Here is a 7,188-nt window from a genome sequence, read left to right as displayed (position 1 = left end):
CCCTCCCCCTTCGGCCGGGGACGCGGGTGGGGGTGGGACGGGCGCGGCGCGCCCCGCTTTCCTACCGCACTCAACTTGGCGGGGCGGCAGCCGGGCGGGCCCTGCCCGGCCCGGCCCTGCCCGCCCCCCGCGGCCAGGCCTCCCCCCGGCCCTCCCGTGAGCGCGGGGCCACCATGTGCATCCCCCACCCCGCTCCTGCCCTCCCCTCCCCTTCCCCACCGCCTGCGCAGGCAGGATGCGCGCAGCGCCGCCATCCCCCAGCGGGAACCCTGCGCGGCGCGGCGGGCACCGCGCTCCCCCGCCGCGGCCCGGCCCCCGGCGGAGCGGCGGAGACAAAGTTTGCGGCGGCAGAGGTGCCCGGGCGGCGCGGCGCAGGCCGGGCGGGCGGCTGGCTCGGTGCACGCCTGGTGTGTGGATGAATCGCGGCAGGCGGCGGCGGCGGGCGGGGGCGGGGGGCCGCGGCCGGCGATTGGGCGGCGCGGCGCTCGGAAGCACTTTGTTTTCTATTCTAATGAGGGCGGAGCGGGGCTTGTGGATATTTACGTTGAGGCGGGAGCCGCCGCCCTTCATTCACCCACATGGTCCCCGAGCCCGGCCGCCGCTGCCGCCCGGACCTGCCTTCGCGCCACTTCCCTCCCCCCCGGCCTCCCCCCTCCCCATCCGCCCCGCCGGGGAGCGGCGCGGCTCCCCTCGGCTGGGCTCGCCCGGCCGCGCAGGGCGCCGGGGGCCGCGGGAGGAGGGAAGATGGTGGCGGCGGCCGCCGCTGGCTGGTGAGTGTCGCTGCCGCGCGCGTGTCGCTGACAGGAAACCTGTTGTGAGGCGCCGGCGGCCGCCCGGCGCGGGGGGCGAGCCCGGGGAGGCAGCGCGGCGGGGGGCGGGCGGGCGGCGGAGCGCGGCGCGGAGGCAGCGGTAGCGGCGCGGGGGGTGCTGGCGGGCCGCTGTGAGTGGCCGGGGCGGCGGGAGGGGGGTGTGGGTGGGCGGCGGGGGGAAGCGGGAGCAGGGCGCATGGCAGCGGCCGCCGAGGCGGCGGCGCCTCCCGAGCTCGCACACGGGGCGGGAGGGGCCGGAATGAGGGAGATTTGAAAAAGCGTGCGCGCCGCTCGCTGCTGCAGTGAGTCCCGCCGCCCCCTTCCCGCCCCCCCCCCCCCCCCCCCCCCCCCCCTCCCCCTCCGCCGCGCTCCGGGCCCGGGGCGGCCCGCCGGGCCGGCGCGGGGAACGGCTGGCGGCGGCCGAGCCCCCGGGGCGGGCAGGGCGGCGCGCGCGACACAATGGCAGCTGCCGGGGGCCGGGGGCGGGAGCGGGCGGGGGTTTCTGCCCCCGCGGCCCGCGGGGGAAGGCCCGTTCGGGAAAGTTTGCGCCGTGCCCGCCGCGCCTGCGGGGGGGAGTTGGCGGCACCAGAACAAAGCCGCACATGGGGCAGAGGCCGCGGCGGCGCGGGGGCTCCGCTCGCCGCCCACGCCCAGCTCGGGGAACGGCAGCAGCGGTAAAAGAGGCGGCGGCGGGCGGGGAGGGAGGGAAGGCGCGGAGGGGCGTGGGGGGGGGGCTTTCGGGGAGTTCCCGGCGGAGGCGCTTTGTGCTCCACCGCCCCCCCCCGGGGGAGGGGGCGCGGGGCCCCGGGGAGGGGGCAGCGCCGCGGGCTGCGAGCGCGTCCCGGGCCCCTCCGCATGGGCTTTTGTTCGCAGGAGGGGCGGGGGCGGCGGGCCCTCCTCTTCCCCCCCCGCCCCCCCCCCTTCCCGGCCGGGCGCGGGCTCCCCGCCTCTCCCGGGCGGGCAGGGGGGCAGCGGACGGGCCCCGCGCCGCCGCCGCCGCTCGGGAGCCGCGGGCTTCATTACGAAATCGGCGCGGCGGCAGCTGCGGGGCCTCAGCGGCGCCATGTTGCTGGGGAGGGGGAGGAGGCGGGGGACATGGCGGCGGCTGCGTGCTGGGGCCGATTGTTCCCTGTTAGGCCCGGAGCCGCGTGTGGGCAGCGGTGGCCGCGGGGAGCCGTTTTCCCTGCCCCCGCCGAGGCCCCTTCCCGGCCCGGGCGGCCCCCGGGAGCGGGCGGGTCCGGCCCTTTCCCCTCCGCCCGGCCTGCGGGGCTCGGCGGGCCCGGCCGGGCCGTTGGGGGGGGGGGGGGGGGGGCGTCACGCCGTAGCCGGGCTGTGACCTCCGCGCCGCCGGCGGTGGCGCCCCCTGGCGGCCGCTGGCCGCGCGGCCGCCCCTGTGTTCTCGCAGGAGCACGTGCTGCGCGGTGAGGGGAGCGGGCCCGGGCCGGGCAGGGGCCTGCGGCCCCAGCGGCGGCACCTCTTGCCCCGCACCGGCCTCCCCAGCCGCCGGAGCGGGAGCGGCCGGCCTGGGGAGGGGTTCCCGTCGCGGGTAGAAGGGGGGTGGTTCTCGGAGAAGTAGGGAGCCCGCGGAGCCCGCGTGTGGGGTGTCACACGGGGCGGTTTCTTGCCGCCTGAGGGGGTGCGGGAGTGTTTCGCGCCCTCCCTGCGGGTGGAGTGGGGATGGGGAGCCCTGGTGCTTGGGAACTTGCTGGGTGACTTTGTTCTCTCCTCGGCAACGAAAAGCAAATAACTTGGTGGTTTTTTTGCAGTATCGACACGTGCAGCAGGAAATAGCGAAGCTTTCTGTGGATGTTGCAGTAGCGTATTTGTGGAGGAAGTTACTTTTTACAGAAAATGGTAAGCTTTTGGGTTTTTAATAAATCAATTTTAAAAATGTAGAGGCAGAACCAGTGCTTTTGAAGCCGAGCCCGAGACTTTGGTTAGGAGCACTAAATTCCAAAGAGTTCCTTGGGATTGAAGGCACGTGTAGCAGTCTGTGATTTCACTCATTTAGAGAAGAATAATGCAACTTTTTCAAGCACTCCTTTACCCCCTTTATCCCCACTAAAGCAGCTGGACAGTGAGAGTGTCTTAAAAATGTTTAAATTTGTTATCTGGGATTTTTTTTTTTTCTTTGACCAAAGCTCTTTTCTTCAATCTAACAAAAATTACAGTTATTACTTGTTATTTCAAAGTATTGTATTAAGCTTGCTGTAAGTATCAGGTAAGAGAGACTTTACTTTTACATGATACTTCAAGTCTGTATTACTATTAAAGAAGGAATAAAATGTGCTTTCAAATTTTGAATATAGCGCTGTCCTGCTTTATCGAACCTTGGGTCTGTGGTAATTACCTGTGATTTATTTGTGGTAGTATATTTTACAGCTGTCATTAGAACCTGCTTTTTGTTGCTAGATATGCCAACCTAAATACAATGGTAGGAATTGTATTTTGAGACAGGGTGTCTGTGGCAATAGCAGCAAATGTTCTAACCTGCCAGCAGAGCGAGTAATTGGAAAACTGAAGGGAGCACCTGTTGTGTCATAAGATGCTTTCTGAACTTGAGAAAGCTGACGGTATGATCTGTCCGATATAAATTTTAAATTCCTGATTACCTAGAATTGGTTACAAACTTTGTGTATACTTGTTTTAATGGTTAATGGCCTTACCTTTTTTTTTTTTTTACTGAGGAGAGGCAGTGGGAGCTCTTCACCCTATTTCAGAATGGTCTTTGAAAATCAATAGTTATTTTTATCTCCACAAGTTGTGATGGCGTTCTGAGAATGGTATGGGAGAGGCAGTGGACCCATTTTTACAATTGGGCTCTTCTACTGTCAATCAGCATTGACTTTTACTCCTAATATTGTGTATGAGAGTCCTGGATTGGGCTAATGCACTGCTTCACCTTACTGTGAAGGAGGTCTTTAGCCCAGAAACAAAGTGTGAACGTTTGTTTCAAAGGTGTGCGATTCAAAACCTGATCGAATACTCACTTTATTCTTTTCTTTCAGCAGGTACAAGGTAGACGACAGATCTTGAATTACTAAAAACGCTGGTTGCGTCAGAGTAATGTCAAAGTGCTTACAGTGCAGGTAGTGATATATAGAACCTACTGCAGTGAAGGCACTTGTAGCATTATGTTGACAACTGCCTCAGGAGATCTTGCAGGACTGCAGAGATTGGAAAGGTACAGTGTGGTGGTGTCAAGTGCTTTTTGTACTAAGGTGCATCTAGTGCAGATAGTGAAGTAGATTAGCATCTACTGCCCTAAGTGCTCCTTCTGGCATAAGAAGTTATGTCTTCATCCAGTCACTCAGGTTAAGACTGTAGATGTTCCAGTAGTTTTCTGCTTTGCAGTCTTCTGTTAGTTTTGCATAGTTGCACTACAAGAAGAGCGTAGTTGTGCAAATCTATGCAAAACTGATGGTGGCCTGTTATAATCTACATCAAGGAGTTTGAATGCTTTCTGCTGGTTGTGGGATATTTTGTGGCCTTCCTTATTTTAACAGCAGTCTAGTGAATGACAGCTCTTGTAGCACTAAAGTGCTTATAGTGCAGGTAGTGTTCACTAATCTACTGCATTATAAGCACTTAAAGTACTGCTAGCTGTAGAACTACATATTCAGCATGTCTTACAATTTATTTGTTGTTTAATTGAACACTGTTCTCTGGTTAGTTTTGCAGGTTTGCATCCAGCTGTATGATACTCTGCTGTGCAAATCCATGCAAAACTGACTGTGGCAGTGACAAGTCAGTCAGTGAGTGTGGAAGAACTGTACCCCTTTCTACACAGGTTGGGATCAGTTGCAATGCTGTGTATGTCTGTGGTATTGCACTTGTCCCGGCCTGTTGAGGTTGGTGGGGATAGAGGCTGAAACACTTTTGTAGCTTTAAGGAATTTCTCCTTCACTGATCCAGGAAACTTAAGATTTTTAAGTTTCTTGAAAAAATGTCATGTAACTTTCCATGTAACCAACTTTTCGTTTTCTGTATCTGGCTTCCTGTTTGTATGTACTGGATTTGTTGCTGACTACATGTATTTACTGAAATCCTTGAGGGGATTTTTTTTTTTTCTTAAAGCTATTATTAGCTTTCTATTAAACTGAGGTGGATACTTGTTTACAGTTTCTTCATGAATTTGTTGGGAAGAAATGGATTGTAGGTATCAGAAAATGAAAGTTCTGACTTGTTAAGTGTAAGCTTGTTTCTCAAATTCAAATTACACAAAGGATTCGGCAGCTTGCTTACGTAATGCTTTTCATTCTGTTGAAACTGTGGATATGTTCTAATTGGTAATAGGGTGCATTTTTAGCCTTAGTTCTTTCATCCAGAATTTGTCAAATTCAGGAGTGATAAATGAGGTTACAGGCAAAGTCTTAATCATTCCTCAGCTATGGAATCTTTAATACTGGTCAGGTGTCCAGTTGTGGAGTATCTACGTTTGTGGTGAGTGTAACAGTGATCAGCTTGTAACCTTTGGAGTGAATCACTTAGCATGTGACGCATAGCAATGAAATAAAACATTTCTTGAGCTGCCTGAAGAGCTTACGTGGGGGAAAACTCATCCATATAACTGCTTCAAAGAGGCTAAGGTTGGTTGAGGAAGACATGGTAACCAGCTCCGTAAGGAAGTGTCAATGTTAAATCTGCAACTGGAGCATTCAGCGCATCTTCTTTTTTAAATGAGCTGCATGTTAGTAAACTACACTTGTAGCTCAGACATTAATGGGTTTAATTTTCTATAACAGGCTCCCAGAGAACTAATGTTGTAAATTCAGAGTACTCAATTTGTCACTTATAGCCGCCAGACTATATAGTACTCTAAAGTTCCTTTGTGGTAGGAAAATTAAGAATATTTGGGTCAATGCTGCCCTTAATGTTCTGTCTTCGAATTAAAATGGAATACTAAGCTAAATGGGTCGTTGTTCCTAAGAGTGAACACTGTTTTCCAGAGTCAGTGTATATCACAGTGCTGCCTTGGAACGTTACTCTCTCCTCTAGCAAGACGTTGAAAATTTTTAGCTGGATTTGGCATGTCTTAAGTTTCTTTCTGAAGTAGCCAAGCCACCTTAAGCTTTTACTGTGTGCTACTCGATTTCTGCCCCTTATTCTATCCCTGTTTCTTCAGAAAGTATTGCTCAGATAGGCTTCTTATCCAAAATACTATTTTCCCAAGGTTAAAAGTTTCTTTTTAGTCTTGCTGATTAGGGAAAATTGTGTCAGTGAAGTCAGCAGATGAAGATGTGTGTCTTGTCCTGATTTCTGTACAATAAATTTCTACAGTAATCCGTTGGTGATGGCAGGTTTAACTCCTCTTTAAGTGTAAAAGCAATATTCTTAGAAGTTGAAATGCAGGAAGCATTTTAATATGTGATCATATTTATACTGCCATGTAAGCATCACATTTTGAAATGCCTGAAGATGTTTATTACGGTTAAACAATGAAGCTTGTTAAAACTGACTGCTTGCAGCAGCAGTTTTTATTTATGCCCATTGAGCCTTAAATTGTCCGTCAGGTATGTTGGAGTGTGCCTAGTTTTAATACTTTGTGTGAAAACAAACTATGTGATATTTGTTAGTGTTTCCATCACTTAATCTTTTTAATTGCCCAGACTCAAAAAAAATACTTTTGCATGGTGCAAGTCTGTGAGGAATAATTTTGTAACTGTCAAACAGCGTTTTAAAGACGTGGTAAGCTATGCTTTGTTCAAGGGGCAATTACGACAATGACTGCGTGAACTGTAATATCAGTCTTTATTTGCATGCTTTCAATACACCTTTGGCTTATTAATCATATAACTTACGTTATCGGAAGTTTCAAGTTAATAACACGCTCTTTTTTTTGTAAAATACCTGTAATACTTTTATACTCTGTTATATCTCACTCTAATGTATCAGTAGCTTTTTCATGGGTATGTAGTAAGCGAATGTAGTCTCACCTTGTACATCAAGTTCCCTAAAAATTCTTTTTCTTTTTTTTTTTATTGTCACATGAATGTCTCCTGAGAAATGATCATTAATCCTGTGTATGTTAGTTCCAGCATAGATGAGACATTGAACTCTTGTTGACAGAAGATGGTAGGGGAGAGGTAATGCTGCTAAGTTCAGTTGGTTTTACTGAAACAGGCTGAGCCTTGTCACTGATGTTTCTGTTGAAGGTTGAGTGGAGTGGTTAGGTACCTAAAACAAGCACCAGTTTAAAAATCCTGTAGAAATACCAAGAAGCATTTTCTGCAGATAGGTTCAGCGGAGTATTAAAACACCATCATGTGAATGAGGAGGTTATTTCTACTGGCTTTGAGACAGGTAATAATTGTTCAAGTGAGCTGCTATGTATTAGTCTGAGCCATATGAACTTCTGTGAGCTTAGCACTAATGAAGA

At 52.6% G+C, this 7,188-nt stretch overlaps 1 long non-coding RNA gene across 1 annotated transcript; it reads left to right on the top strand.

Moving 5' to 3' along the window:
- Positions 1 to 722: 722 nt before the first annotated feature.
- On the top strand, positions 723 to 3,836 carry LOC142599749 (uncharacterized). The gene is made up of 3 exons (XR_012833247.1): positions 723 to 770; positions 2,576 to 2,663; positions 3,818 to 3,836. It is a non-coding gene; the product is annotated as an uncharacterized LOC142599749 (long non-coding RNA).
- Positions 3,837 to 7,188: the final 3,352 nt, after the last annotated feature.

This window comes from Balearica regulorum, chromosome 1 (genome assembly GCF_011004875.1).
Source record: "Balearica regulorum gibbericeps isolate bBalReg1 chromosome 1, bBalReg1.pri, whole genome shotgun sequence".
Lineage (NCBI taxonomy): Eukaryota > Metazoa > Chordata > Aves > Gruiformes > Gruidae > Balearica > Balearica regulorum.
This window is presented reverse-complemented; position numbering and strand designations above follow the sequence as displayed.